The following is a 16,387-nucleotide window of genomic DNA, read 5'->3' on the forward strand; positions in this document are numbered from 1 at the left end:
ACTACTAACCAGAAGGCTGGTGGTTCAAACCCACCAGCCACTCCTCAGAAGGAAGATGGGGCAATCTACTTTCGTAGTGATACTGCCTTGGAGACCCAAGGAGGGGTCACTATGAATCGGGTCCGACTTGACAACACATAACAACAACAGTCTTTTTCGCTTCTAGTTCTGTTCTCCCTTCCATGAAAATATTTGTACTTTATTATTTCATTTACATTTTTGAAGTGAAACAAAAGGATATAATCTTTAAAATAATCATCTGTTTCTTTGTAAAAATTGCCACAAATTTAGCATCTTAAAACAACACAAAATTATCATCTCACAGGTTCCTTGGGCCTGTAGTCTGGGTTCATTTAGCTGGGTTCTCTGCTCAGGATCTTATCAGGTTGAAATCAAGGATCCTGTCAGATTGAAATCAAGTTGTTAGCCAGGGCTTTAAACTCATATGTGGCTTGAGGTCTTCCTCATGCTTACTGGTTGTTGGCAGAATTTATTTCTTTGAGGCTAAAAGACTGAGGTCTCATTTTCTTGCTAGTTATTGGCTAGGGATCATTCCAACTTCTAGAGGCTGAACTCATATTCTTGCCGAGTGCTGTCTTCCTCTCACAGTATGACAGTTTGTTTCATCTTTGAGGCTAACAGGAATGTGTGGTAGTGAAGGTTGTGTTATCTTGGCTGGACCATCGTTTTGAGTGGCTGGGCAGCTGGATATAGTTATTCCCTGTGAGGAGCTTATAATCACCTCTAGGGTAGAATCTGCTGTGAGACATTAATCAGTGGAAAGGGAGCTGCTTTTGGGGTGTGGTCTGCTTACAGTATATATGGAGAAATATTGAGAAAGCTTGCTGACTTTCGACACATTTGGATCCTGCATTTGGCTTAGTTTTCAACTCCTGTTCCTGGCTTGAACCAGTGGCCGACTGTGTTGCCTGCTGATCTTGGACTTGTGCCATTTTACCTGCTGACCTTGGGTTCATCAGCCTCAGCAGCTAGGAACTGCCTGAATTAGGAGATATCTCTAGCTCCAGTGGATCTGGAACAAGAGACAGAGCTAAAACCCAAGTTTGAGGGACTAGCCCCTAGAACTGGCACTCTCAATTTCAATGTTTTGGTTCTCTAATGCTGCTGTAACAGAAATACCACTCCTAAAGGGACAGGGAGGCCACATCTTCTGAATTCCTCTAACCCCACAAGAGGAAGACAGAATCACCATCAATAGCCCAAGGCCTATTCTTGAAAGGCCAGACATGCTGCCTCCCTCCAGCCCTTTCACCAGCCCTGACACCAACCGTTCTCCCACAGCACTTACCACCTTTCTACTGGGTTCGATAATTCACTGCAGTGGCCACACAGAACTCACAGATTATGGGGTTTATGAGGGAAGCACCAGGCTACAATTCAAGTTCAGGAAAAACACTCAATCTCTCTCAGCCTACTGTCTCTTCAGCCAACAGTTTCTCTTATCCACTCTCCCGGCAATGCATGTCTCTTGGTGTCTCAGCAACGTGTGTCTCTTGCGCCTCTTTGCCAGTGGTGTGTGTCTCTCAGGATCATGTTTCTCTCAGCAGCACGTCCTTCTCAGTCAGCAGTCAGAGAGACTTCTGCCTCTAGGAGGCCTCCTTTTGAGCCTGGCAGAGTAGCCAAACTAGCCAATCATAACATCAGAATTCTAAGCACCTGAGAGACAGCAAACTTCTCAGAACATTGCTTTGTGCCACTCTCAACAGAAATACCCCAGGTGGATAACTTTTACAATCAGGAGCTCCTCAGTTGCCCACAGCAAATTCCAGCATGGAGTTTACAAAGACTTATGGCTAAAAATGCCATAGCAGGTAATTTACTACACCACAACCACAAATGGGTGGCTTGAACAAACTGGGATTTATTATCTTACAGTGTTGTTGTTGTTATGTGCCGTTGAGTTGGACTCAACTCATAGTGACCCCTCCTTGGGTTTCTGAGGCGGTATCACTACGGAAGTAGATTGCCCAACCTTCCAAGGAGTGTCTGGTGGGGTTGAACCGCCAGCCTTCTGGTTAGCAGTCAAGTGCCTTAGGCACTACACTACCAGAGCTCCTAAGTCTAAGTTCCAAGTGCCAGCTCTAGGGGTTGGATGAAAGCCCCTCAACTTTGGTCTTCAGCTCTGCCTCTTGCTCCTGGCCCACTGAAGCTGGAGGCTTTTCTTAAGTTAGACAGCTGCTGGCTGCTGAGGCTGACAAACCCAAGGTCAACAAATAAAATGGCACAGTCCCAAGATTACCAAACAACATAGCAGGCCACTAGTTCAAGTCCAGAGACAGTCCCAAAATCTGCAGGGCCAGCATGGCAGGTTGCTGAATGAAGACTACGCTAAATGCAAGTTCCGAGTGTGGTAAAAAAACCTCAGAGACCTTTCTCAAAGCTGGCTTCTTACATTCTGCAAGCAGACCACATCCTTAAGGCAGCTACTCATTTTCTCCAGTAGATTCCACTGTGGAGTTAATTACCAGTCTTATCATGAGGAATACCTATATCCAGTTGCCCAGCTGCTCAAAACCAGACCCAACCAAGTTGAGACACAACTTAAGTATTATAGATGTCTAGCCTCCTAAATGGTAAGAGAATAAGTTCCTATTTGTTAAAGTCATCCACTTGTGGTATTTCTGTTATAGCAGCACTAGAGAACCAAGACATAGTGCATCTCTCTTTACCTTTTTAAAAAATGGCTCACCTGCTTAGTCAGATGCACTCCAGATAGTGTCCAAATTCATTATCCTGGAGTCAACAGATTAGTAACCTTGCTACAGGAGTGATATCCTATTATATTCCACGTTCACTGGTCCCACTCACATTCAGTGGTATTTTATAGGGTGTGTACACCAGGGGTTATAAGAATCTTGGAGACCATCTTAGAATCTTGCCTACTACAAGTATCTTTTAATATTTAACAAGATTTGAATGTGATAATATAGAGAGGTTGAAAGGACTGCAGTTCATGATTAGGCAGAAGAAGACATTAAAACATTAAAAATGTTTGCATGGCTAGAAGGAAGATTCAGCAGGTTTAGAAAAAGTGAAACTTGAGAATTTGAATTCTCATTGTTACAGCATTGATGGATTGGACTTAAGAAATAGCTTTATCTCTAGATAAGTGATTCCATTGTCTGTTGCAAATGTTTTCCAGCTTTGTTGAATAAGGGCTTTTCATCTTTCAATGTTATATATTTGATGAAGATTAATTATTAAACTGGACTCAAGATACTGACAGTTTTGCTTTTTGTTTCTGATATGGACCTTGTTCTGTGTCAAAAAAAGATGTCCATGTGCTATTAAAGCAAAAATCTCAAGGGTCGCTTCTCCATGTAAAGAAATGAAACTAAAGGATGGTTTTGACTGAATTAGAAAAGTGGATCATATAAAAAACATCTTCATAAGCAAAACTAAAACTGATACTTAGGGTTGTCTATCCCTGGGTGGTTAATGATCTCAGCTGCTAAATGAAAGGTTGGAGATTCAAGTCTACCCAGAAATGCCTTGGAAGAAAGGCTTAGTGATCTACTTCTGAAAAAGTATCCATTGAAAACCCTATGGAGCATTTCTACTCTGACACACACGGGGTTGCTACGAGTCAGAATTAACTCAGTGGCAAGTTGTTTATCCTTGGAATTGGAGTTTTTCTGGAGTATAATAATTGCTTTAGGAAAAACAAATGTTCTATTAGTCCAGTGCTATAGAGAGGTGAACATGAACAGAGGGGAAACTGTAGACCACCTTTTATACACAGAAAGCTGTTTTGGTTTAACTTTTAAGGTGGACAAAATGCAATTGTATTTATCTACTGAGGAAATAGTAGATAAATACAATTGTATTTTATCCACCTTAAAAGCTAAACCAAAGCAACCTGAATGATATCAGTAGAGAGGGAAAATTTTTGCAGGTAGGTCCTTAAGAAAGTGAAATACAGAGGGCAGGCAAACTAGGAAGTGGGAGTACTTCTCAGTCATTTTTTTTTTTTTTTTAAAGTCCTCTTCCCTCAAGTCAGATCCATGCCAAACCCATGTGTGTTATAGAGTAGAACTACTCCTTAGAGGCTTCATGGCTGTAATCTTTATAGATAAGAATACAGCATCAGGATTGGATAAAGACTCATTGAGAACCTGAAATATACAGATGATACCACCTTGCTTGCCAAAAGTGAAGAGGACTTGAAGCACTTACTGATAAAGATCAGTATGGATCACACCTGAGCATAAAGAAACAAGAATCTTCACACTGAACCAATAAGCAGCATAATGATAAATGGCAAAAATATTGAAGTTGTCAAGGATTTCATTTTACTTGGATCCACAGTCAATACCATTAGAAGCAGTGGTCAAGATATCAAATGACGTATTGTACTGGGCAAATCTGCTGCAAAAGATCTCTTTAAAGTGTTTGAAAGCAAAGATGTCTCCTTGAAAAGTGCACCGGACCCAAGCCATGGTATTTTCAGTCACCTCGTATGCATTTGAAGGTTGGACAATCAGTAAGGAAGACTGAAGAACTGATGCATTTTAATTATGATATTGGTAAAGAATATTGAATATATCATGAACTGCCAGAAGGACAAACAAATCTGTCTCGAAAGAAGTATAGCTAGACTTCTCCTTAGAAGTGAGCACGACAAGTCTTACATACTTTGGACATGTTATCAGGAAAGACCAGACTCTGGAAAAGGATATCATGCTGGGTAAGCAGAGGGTCAACAAAAAAGCGGAAAATCTCCAATGATACGGATGAACATGGTGGCTGCAACAATGGGCTCAAACATAGCAAAGATTGTAAGGATGACGCAGGATTGAGCAACATTTTGCTGTGTTATGTATATGATCACTGTCTCAGTTATTAAAAAAAAAAAATAACAGAAATACCACACGTGGATGGCTTTAAGAAACATAAATGTAATCAATCTCTCACAGTTTAGGAGGCGGAAGTCCAAACTCATAGTACTGCCTCTAGGTGAAGGCTTTTTCTCTCTCTTGGCTCCAGAGGAAAACCCTGTCAGTATTTGTGGGCCCAGCAATACTTGGAGGTCTGCATGTATCTAAGCAGCACTCGTCCCCTGGGTCTAGGAAGTTCTCAGTGCAGGGACCCTGGGTCCAAATGACATACTCAACTCCTGACTTCTTTCTTGGTGGTACTGAGGTGCCTTCCTCTCTGCTTGCTTTTCTCTCCTCTTATGTCTTATAAGCTCTGGTGGCATAGTGCCTAAGGCATTTGACTGCTAATCAGAAGGCTGGCAGTTCAAACCCACCAGCCACTCCTCAGAAGGAAGACTGACCAATCTACTTCAGTAGAGATACCACCTCGGAAACCCAAAGAGGGGTCGCTATGAGTTGGAAACGACTTGACAGCAGTGAGTTTGGTTTGGTTTTGGTTTAAGATAAAAGGTGATGCAAGCCATATTCCAAGGAAACTCCTTATATTCGATCAGGATTGTGACCTGAGTAGCAGTGTTGCAACCTACCCTTTTCCCCTTATAACTGAGCAGCTGACCACATCAGATCACATCATGGGGGAAGATTATATCCTTCCATAACTGCCAAACCACCGAGAATCATGGCCCAGCCAAGTTGATACATATTTTTGAGGACACAGTTCAATCCATGATAGTCACTGTAAGTTGGAACTGGCTCGACAACAGCTAACATCAATAACAGCAACAATCTTTATGGAAGGACATCACCACATTTTTCTTCTCTGTTGCTACTGGGTTGGTTAGAACCACCAATATTTGGGTTCATAGTCCAACACAAACTGTTTGTGCCACCCAGGGACCTTTCTCTTAGTTGTTCCAAAAAACCAGACTCACTGCCATCCAGTCAATTATGACTCATAACCATCCCTTTTGGGTTTCTGAGGCTATAAATCTTTATGGGAGCAGACTGTATCATCTTTCTTCCATAGAGAGCCTGGTGGGTTCGGACAACCAGCCATTTGGTTAGCTTCCAAATGCCTTAACCACTATACCACCAGAGCTCCTTTTCTTAGTCATTCAGGGAATGTGAAATTAAAACCACAATGAGATGTCATTTCACACCCAAAAGAATGGCTATAATCAAACTCAGTGTTGGTAAGCATTTTGAGACACTGGACCTTTGGACAGTTCTGGTAGCAATGTGAAATCATTCAGCCATGTTGAAAATGGTTAGACAGTTTCTTAAAATGTTAAATACAAATTTGCCGTTTTGTTGTTAACTGCAGTAGAATCAGCCCTCGACTCTCTGTGAGCCTGTGTGTTACAGAATGGAGCTTGCCCATAAGGTTTTCTTGGCTGTAATCTTTACAGAAGCAATTCACCAAGCCTTTCTTCTGCAGAGCTACTGGATCAGTTTGAACCATCTTTGAGTTAGCAGCCAAACAGCTTGTACCACACAGGTGCCTTCAAATATGCCATTTGACCCAGCAATTCTACTCCAGTGTATCACCCAAGAGAAATGAAGCATATGTCCACAGAAAGACTTGGAATGTTATAGCAGCATTACTCATAATAGCCAAAAAGTAGAGAGAGCTCAAATGTCCATCCGCTGATGAAGAGATATACATAATATGGTACACACATAAAATGGAATACTATTAAGCAACAAAAGAGAAGTAAGACTGATACATGTTACAATATGGATAAACCTCAAAAACATTATGCTAAGTCAAGGAAGCCATATCAGAAAGTTGCAGTTTGGAGGAATGAGTCTGAGGCCCTTCCTAATCTTTCTTCTTTTGTATCTCATGTGCTTCCTGCTGTGGCCACACTGGACAACTTGCCATCTTGTGTGTTGTTTCTTCTACTGGGTCCTCACCTCTGCATTCCTGTAACCCTTATGCTTAAATTTCTCTAATAGCGCTTACCTCATTCTGCCTGCATTATAATTAAATATAGACATCTCTCACCTGTGCCCCTCCAGATTACTTCTTCTCATACCCATTCCTGGCTCTCCTTCTTCCTCTCCCTCCAAAGACACACTGCATCTAGTATAAGACCTTGTACATAATCAGTAAGTATTTTCTTAAATTGGGTTTGATGTGACTTAATCTTAATTTGTTCTCTATTTTTAAAATTACACTTGAAAACTGTAGTGAAGTTTATAGAGTTTTTTTTTCTTTTCTTGTATAAGGAGTCAGAACATGTTTTCAAAGATGATATTTCAAATTTTTTTTTCCTTCACATTCCTACCTGTGAGACCTGCTGTCCTTTTATCTACCTACAGCCCATTCTTGGGTGTTTTAATCATTTAATTCATAGCCTTGTATTTATATACTTACTCTCCATTGTGGCTGCTGCTCATGTAACTAACACTCAAGTTTTGACAGTTCTAAATTTTTTCTCAAATCAAGACTTTCTTCTTCTCTGTCTCTTTCAGATTCTTACTGTTGTATTTGGCCGTGCCCTTAGACAACTGTCAACCATAATACTTCCCACCTTTGTTCACTCTTGGTTCTGTGCCTCCTGGACACAAATTCCTTATGGGTTCTTTGTCTTCAGGCTAAATATCTGAACATGAGTGGTAACATTTTTGCTCATGGATGGAAACTCAACAAGAAATCTAATTGAGTATAAAATAGTTATTGAAACATTAAAATAGGGAAAAATTGAATGACATTTGTTTCTGAGCCTCTCAGTGACAATATTTGAAAGCAATAAAAAAAAAATGCGAGGAGTTTGTAATGAAACTGTATAGAGTATAAACCCAACCAGAGAAGGAAGCTCAAAGAAACACAAGCAAATTGGGTCTTTGCAGTTAAGTAGCCTACAATTCTAAGGAAGTTAAACACCAAATGGAATGTACATCTGCACCTGAACTATATACTCAGGGACTTATATGGGAACTTCCAAGGAGCAAGTTTGGCTCCTTGCTTGTGATACTAATGTTGATGGAGTAAGCCCCTGTTATTTATAGCTTAGTTGTCTTGTCATATCCATGTACACAGAAGACACACCTACAGCCTTCTGATTGTTAAGGGGCTGGCACTGTGAAGGAGGTTAAATATATTTAGTAAGCACAGATACAGTATGTAGGAATAATGTTTGAAATATTAGATGCCATGCTTCCTCGCTGAAAGACCCACATAAGACAGTGTACAGAAGACACACGAATACAAGCTATTCATATCCTGGCTCCAGGGTCTGGCCTGTTTACCAGCTTGCTTGACCATCTTTTAACCTACTGTCTTTTCAGATTGTGAGTCAAGACCATTAGCAGGTCATGAAATCAATTTATTATAGTATGACAAAATAATTTTTAGAAATAGAATAGAATAGAATATATCAGAATACTTTATGTAGGAAACTTTGGTCTTAGTTTTCTGATGTAAATGTATGTATTTGTTTCTGTATGTGGTTCCTATATCATGATGCCAGATATATTTCTTTACATGGGTCATGAGAAAAGGTTTGAAAATCCCTCTCTAGCTGGACTTTATTAATTCAGTTCTGTGGTCAGTACTTTGAGCTGACCAGATGTCTGATCCACGGTCTTCTTGGTTATCACCAAGTGACAAACTTTGAATTTGACTCTACTTCTTGCATCAACGTTAAGTATTTTTAGACCTTAGCTTTTCTCTTTCTGCTCATTTCATACTCTGTTTCAATTAATGTTATGAACTCTGGTTCCATTCTTCCTTGTTATCCTTCCCAGTTCCCTATGGGCTGACCTCAGCCTCATCAGGAAGATCTGTCCTTACTTCTTCCCGTCCCATTTAATTATGCCCCTATTCCTTGTTTTAAAAGATGACTTAAAGTCCTATCTTAGTCTGTTTTCCTTTTGGAAATACCAAAAATATTATAATATTTTTTCCCAACCATCTGACAATTTGATCTTCTAAATAAGATAGGAGGAATCGATTCTGAAATAGCCATTTACATTTTTTGTTACTCTTAAGTTTCCATATTTCTTGGTGTCCACCAGCAAGTTCTAGAGTCAAAATACATGGGTTCCATTTTGGGCTCCATCACTTTCTAACTTTCCTTGGATAAGTGCCTAAATTTCCTCATCTTTAAAACAGATATAAATAGTACCTATTTCATAAAGGTAGTCTAAGGATTAAATGAGATGATACAGATACAAGGATAAGAATAGTCTTTCTTACACCCCATTCAAGCTAGGAACTGAACTTAACCCCTGTGACTCAACTGGCAGGCAAATGATAGGCAGACCTATAAGGTGATCGGCAATGTCAGGAGGGTATGCACTCATCACCATCATCAAGCATATGCAATCAAGAAGACAGCATTTGCCCAGAGAAAGAGCTAGGGTGGTAGGAGGGAGTGGGAAGGAAGAATGAAGGGGAGCGGTGAGCCCAGGGAGGAAGTGGGAAGAAGTTGGAAAAAAAAAAAAAAGAATATTTCATACTGTGTTAGCTTTTATTCCCTCATTTGATTATAAAATAGCCTTGTGTAGTTAAGTAGTACAGCTGTTGTTATTTCCATTTTATGGAAAAAGGACTTGGGTGAAGATTGCTGGATGGTACCTAATACCAATTGTTCAGACCCTTTTCTAGGATTTCCTGAAGAGTCAATCAGTCAGTTAATCATCAATCAGTCTTCATGCTGTGGTTTGTGGTTTCCTGATTTGACCATCTAGATTTCCTTTGGAGGTGGGCGGAACCAATTTCATGTGTGCTCTTTGGAAAACATCAGTGTATTCCAGAGTCTGTGTAAATTTTTGTAAAAATATATTTAAAGATGTTAGGTTTCTATGTGGTAGATATAAAACAGGAAGTGCTTTCCTTTAGATTCATGGTTTCAGCCACATTTAATTGACATATTCATGGTTACACATGGTAAAACAATATTAAAAAAGCTGTATAGATTTAGATTTTAAGGAATTTACATGTCAGGTGTGTTGACTCCATTTTTCCCAATGTCTTTGGTAAGATTAAATGTTACTTCTTCTATATTTCTGTTTATTGTTTCTCCTCTCAGCCTCATTTTTAGAAATAGATACACTTCATTGTATTTTATTTGTTTATTCCCTTATTTCTCTTAGTGTTCTTGAGCTCTCCATGGAAGTTACGGGAATTGTTAGAAATCTAAGGATTTTAACTCATCTATGTTGATTTGACATCTATAATGGGCAAATATATATGCTTTCTAACAGATGCAAAAGAGGCCTTTGTTTCCCATATTCTGCTGCTAGAACTCTGCAAGTAGAAGGTTGTAAAATTATTAATTTTGATGCCTCAAATTAACAAGGATCTACCTTAAAACTAATTGCCTGTCTTGTAAATCATACTGATTTACAGAATATCTGAGTGTTAAAATTTTCAATGTTAAAATTTTCAATGTGTTACAGATTTTTTAAGTACATGCGTGATTAATGGGTTAAGTCAATAGCATCAAATTTAATTTACTGTGTTTATAAGTTAGTAAGATCAGATGGCAGACTATAATACTAAACATTTTATGGTTACTGTTTTTTTATTAGGCAAAAATATTTCAAAGCAGAGAGCTATAATAGTTTCATTTGGAAAGAAGCAATAAAAATTAGACCATTTTTTCCTTCTATATTTGACACCTACTGAAATAAAATCACAAGTAGAGTAACCCATCTAGTAAAGTCTCCAAATGAAAGCTTTTAGTGGTAAATTTTATTTTCATTCACAGCTCTGAAGGCTATGTTTTGCTTTATTTTTGGGGAGAGAATTGAACAGTGAGTTTTGGCCAAAATCTGAAATATTTCCTCTGTCTTTTTGTTGTGAGGAAATCTTTTCTTGGTGATTAATTTCCTTTGTGGTACCACTAAGTGAGTACCTTCAGAAAGTACCGGACTCCCTCATGGCATGAAGTCAATTCTGACTCATGGTAACTCCATGTGTGTCAGAGTAGAGTTGTGTCCATAGCATTTCCACAGGCTGATTTTTCGGTGGTAAATCATCAGGCCTTTCTTTCAAGGCGACTCTGGGTGGCTTCCAACTTTCAATTTGCAGCTGAGTGTGTTAACCATTTGCACCACTCAATCAAGGACTCCTAGGAAAATACAGGGTAGGTTAATTTTTTTTTTTCTTTCCCTCTCTAAAATTTTGGCTGTCACCCACCCTTAATTTATTCCTGTTGGCAGAGGTACTGGGTCATCCAACTTTCTCATTTCTGAACTTTGCCAAAGTAGAGGTTTCTTTGCAAAACAACTTGTTGTTACCTTTTTACAGATCAAGTAGCTGATCTCTCAACCTTCTCTTCCCTAGCATAAATAGATCGTGTTTCTTCTGACTCCTCAATGACTATATTTTAAAATAATCTTTCTTCTCTGTTTTTGTTGTTGACATCCACCTTTTTTGAGTTCTTCAGCATAAAATTCTCCTATCTGTGAATAAACCTTCACCAAGAGACCACCCTCCATAGTGTGGCAACTTCCCAGCTCAAAGTTACCTCAGAGAGTCAGTCTCTGTGATCAAATACTTAAGTTTGCAGGTGCTACAACCACTGAACTAATGGGTCCTTCTCATAAAGTATGTGTGCTTATGCCTTCTTGAGGAACATTTTTTATGGGTCTGGTATTTTTTTTTTAACCATAACAGCTTATATTTCTTGAGCATTTTCTGTGTGTCAGGCATTGTGTTGAGGACTTCTCATACGTTATCTCAGTTAATGCTGACCCTGTACCACCATTTGTCAGTTTATGATACTGTGGTGGTTTGCATGTTGCTGTGATGTTGGAAGCAAGACATCAGTATTTCAAATACCAGCAGGGTGTCCCCTGGTGTACAGGTTTCTATGGAGCAGACAGACTAAGACTAGGAAGAAAGGCCTGACAATAGACTTCTGAAAACTAGACAATGAAAACCCTATGGATCACAACATAATATTGTCTTGTACAGGGCTGGAAGATGAGCCCTCTAACTTGAAAGGCACACAAAATACACAGTGGCTACAACAATGGACTCAAATTTACCAATGATTATGAAGATGGTGTTGGACCATGTAGTGATTTATTATGTTGTACATGCAGTCCACATGAGTCAGAATCAACTGGATGGCAGCCAACAACAATTATTCCTACTGTGCAGGTGACTCAACAACATGACTTTAGTGCTATTATTCTTCCCAATTAATGGATGTAAATTTCCCCAGGTCATACAGCCTAATTGACAACCAAGTGCATCCTATTTTGGAGTTGTATTCTCATACGCAATGTGTACTACTCCCCAAAGTAAAGAATATGTGGAAAATTGAATATATGAAGTATATATAAGACATTCCTATAAGCAAGCATTATATATTCTAGAAATAAAAATATGCTACCTCTAAATAAAAGCAGTTATTTTATTTCACTTAAAGAGTTTCTACCCTGACACCGTTAGATGCTTTTTGTAGTTTATATCCCAAGGAGAGAGAAAATATTTCATAGATCAACTTAGATCTTTCATTTTCTTTTTAAATGAACCATTCTGATCCCCCAGTTATACCTCTCATTCCATCAGCACTTAGTTAGGATGTTGCTTTAAATAAGAAATACATTTATGACATGTGGATACCTAGGATTATAAAACAAACCATTTTGTCAAAGAAGAAAGAAACAGACTTATTTTGGATTTTTTTTAACAGCAAAAGAACTGCCACCACATTAGCAGTCAAGACCTGTAATTATCACTGCATTACCATCAAGACCTATAATCTCTTAGATTTTTTTGAAAACTTCATCAAGAGCAGTAATTCATCCCAACTTCTTCTAGGATATAAAACCATGTTTTTAATCAAATGGACTCTTTTATTTTGTTTTTTAATTGTGATTTGGGTGAAAATTTACAGAGCAAATGCACTTTCCATACAGCAGTTCACATATACTTTGTCTCATGACATTGACCACAATTTAGCACAATGCAACATATTCCCTCCCACTTCCTCCGGATAGTTACCTCTTCCCTGTGTCCATCTCTCCATGCACTCCTACCCCCTGAGCTGTCTCCTTGTGCAGAAGCAGCCTTTCTTTCTCTCATGCTTATTCTCTCCAAGGAGTGTATCTATCTCAGGTAAATGCTCAACTGATATGCCTGTTTGTTGTTTGGCTGGAAGCCACAGGTGTGCGTTCAATTCCAGGCCTGAAGGGCAGCTAGGGGCCATAGTCTCACTGGTTCCACCAGGCTCCCTTAGGCCAGCAAACCTGTTCCCCGCTTTTTTTTTTTTTCCCAAATGATTTTTGAGTTTTGTTTCACATTGTTCTCCCTGTCTATCCAGGATCTCCTACAAAGATCCTCTTCCACGTGGTTGACAGTAGTAGCCGAGCACCATCTATTTCTTCTGATCTCATAGTTGTATAGGCTGCAGATCGGATGGTGTACCAGTCGCTAGGACTAATTGCTTCCATGAATTTTTGGTTTTCTTCATTCTTCTTGGCTCTGGACGAGGAGAGACCCATCATTGCATCTAGATGGCAGCTTGTAAGCTTTTAAGATCTCAGTCGCTACTTGCCGCAGTAGGAGGTAGAACAATGTTTTGTGTTTGCCAATTGAGCTTGATGTCCTCTGGGACTATGGTCCCGAGTCCACAGGTTCAACTACTCGGTCCCTCTGGGTAGCTGGCTGTGGCCAAGCAGTGACTACAACCTTGCCCTTTGTCAGCCCCATTATACACCTGGGAATTCAGATCATACACATAAAGTTATTGGACCACTATCTGCCAGCCCTATACATGTTCTTGGGTGCACTCTCCACTTCATATACATACCTAATATTTCAGCCTGTCCACCCATCTATCCACCCATATACCCATGTTTGCCTTCACTGAAATCAAATGGATTCTTAAGTAGCCACTGTGTACTTGTAATTTAACCTAGAATTTGACAAAACTATCTTAATGATACTAACTTGTATCCGTACCTTTATGGTTCTTTACCTTTATTCTTGTATTTTTCTTTTAAATAAATTATCAAATATGCTTTTATATACCTTTTTTTATATATATTTTAGAAGCTTTACTTTTATTCCTTTCATTAGTTTTGGTGTGATTCTTAGATTTCTGGAGAAACATATTACTGGATTATTTATTGTTTTGTCTACCTTCCTTTTTAGATGAAAATAGTTTATAATTTTGAAATGAGCACATGTGTGAGAGTGACCTGTATTGTATACTAATTGTTCCACTCTGGTCTTATGTTTGGTGATAGCCATTTTCAGTTTTATGTAGTGTTGTAGGTGTGTCTGACATACCCACAAAAACCACAAAAAATTTGAAACTTTCATCTTCTCACAGAAAAAGCAAAATAACTAAAGTCAAATTTTTAGTTTAGCCATAACATTTTACCAGATAAAACACTAATGTGATAGATATTTTCTGAATGATTTGAAGATATGGAATATAGCTTTGAGGATATTGATATGCAAACATTATTTTGTCATACACACACACACACACACACACACACAGAGCATTGGGCAAATTTTTAAAGTGTTAAAAAGCAAAGATGTCTCTTTGAAGACTTAGGTGCCCCTAACCCAAGCCACAGTATTTTTAATAGCCTGAAATGCATGTGAAGGCTGGACAATGAATAAGGAAGACCAAAGAAGAATTGATGCTTTTGAGTTGTGGTGTTGGTAAAGAATACTGAAAGTACCATAGACTGCCAGAAGAACTAACAAATGTGTCCTGAAAAAGCGTAGCCCGAACGCTCCTTAGAGGTGAGAATGGCCAGACTTGGTCTCACCACTTTGGGCATGTTGTCAGAAGGGCCATTCCCTGGAGAAGGGTATCATGCTTTGTAAAGTAGAGGGTCAGCAAAAAAGGGCAAAGCCCTCAAGATGGATTGACCTAGTGGCAGCAGTGATGGGCTCAGTTATAGCAAGGATTGAGAGGTTGGTGCAGGACTGGACAGTGTTTTGTTCTGTTGTACACAGGGTCATTATGAGTCAGAGCTGAATTACAGCACCTAATAACAACTTATATATAATAATAACATATATATGATGCAGGAACCCTGTTGGTGCAGGGATTAAAGTGTTCGGTGGCTAACTGAAATTTGAAAGTTTGGCAGTTCGAATCCACCAGCTGCTCATGGAAGAAAGATGTGGCAGTCTATTCTCATTAAGATTTATAGCCTTGGGAGCCATGGGGCAGTTCTACTCTGTCCTGTAGCATCACTATGATTCAGAATCAACATGAGAGCAATGATTTTTGTTTTTAATTTTATGTTTGTGTGTGTGTGTGTGTATGCATATGTATGTATGTGTGAAATGAATGGTCAGTGATAATACCTAAAAAAACTTTAAAGTGTGACTCTGGAATTCTTGTAGTCTCCCCTCTTCTATTTTTAAAATAAACTTTTTCATTGAAGTATAATGTATGTTTATAAAAGTCTACAAATTCCAAGTTTACATCTTGATGAAATTTTATGAAATGAGCCATTCTGTACAACCACTCCCAAGGTCAAGATACGGAGCATTTACCTCGCCAACTTCCTTTGTGGTTCCTCCCACTCCTCACCACTCAACCTCTGCACTCCTCGCCTCTTGAAAATGATAACTAATATGCTATCTCTGTCATGAGTAGTTTTGCCTATTCTTGTACTTTATAAGTAGTAAGCTATTTGGTATGTGTTCTTTTTTTTTAAAATTGTGATTTGAGTGAAAGTTTACAGAGCAAATTCACTTTCCGTACAGCAGCTCACATACACTTTGTCTCATGGCATTGACTACAATTTACTACAATGCAGCAACTCCCCTCCCACTTCCTCCCTATAGTTACCTCTTCCCTATGTCCTTCCCTCCCATGCACTCCTGCCCACTGAGCTGTCTCCCTGTGCATACACAGCCCTTCTATTCTCCCATGATTGTTCTTTCCAAGGAGTGTATCTTCCTAACGTAAATATTCACCTCATATGCTTGTCTTTTATTTGGCTGGAAGCCACAGGAGTTGTTTCAATTCCAGACCTGAAGGGCAGCTAGGGGCCATAGTCTCAGTGGTTCCACCAGGCTCTGTCAGACCAGCAAACCTGGTCCCCCTCCCTTTTTTTTTTTTTTTTAATGATTTTGAGTTTTGTGCCACATAGTTGTCCCACTCTATCAAGGATCTCGCACAGAAATCCCCTTCTGAGTGGTTGACAGTGGTAGCGGGGCACCTTCTAGTTCTTCTGGTTTCATATTTGTATAAGCTGAAGATTGCATGGTATACCATTCATTTGGACTGATTGTTTCCATGAATCTTTAATTTTCTTCATTCTTCTTTGCTCCGGACAATGAGAGACCCACTGTTGCATCTAGATGGCCGCTTGCAAGCTATTAGGATCACAGTTGCTACTCGCCAAAGTAGAATGTAGAACAATGTTTTTGTGTAGTACATTATGCAATTAAGCTTGATGTGCCCTGCGACTATGGTCCCAAGCCCACAGGTCCAACTATTCACTCCCTGTGGGTAGCTGTGTGTGTCTAAGTGACTACAACCTTG

General features: G+C 39.2%; 1 protein-coding gene across 1 annotated transcript in view; it reads left to right on the forward strand.

Moving 5' to 3' along the window:
* Nucleotides 1-16,387, forward strand: part of CARMIL1 (capping protein regulator and myosin 1 linker 1) — a 295,366-nt gene that overhangs the window by 56,387 nt on the left and 222,592 nt on the right. The window lies entirely within an intron of this gene.

This window comes from Orycteropus afer, unplaced genomic scaffold (assembly GCF_000298275.1).
Source record: "Orycteropus afer afer isolate SDZICR_OR568_19922 unplaced genomic scaffold, OryAfe1.0 scaffold00255, whole genome shotgun sequence".
Lineage (NCBI taxonomy): Eukaryota > Metazoa > Chordata > Mammalia > Tubulidentata > Orycteropodidae > Orycteropus > Orycteropus afer.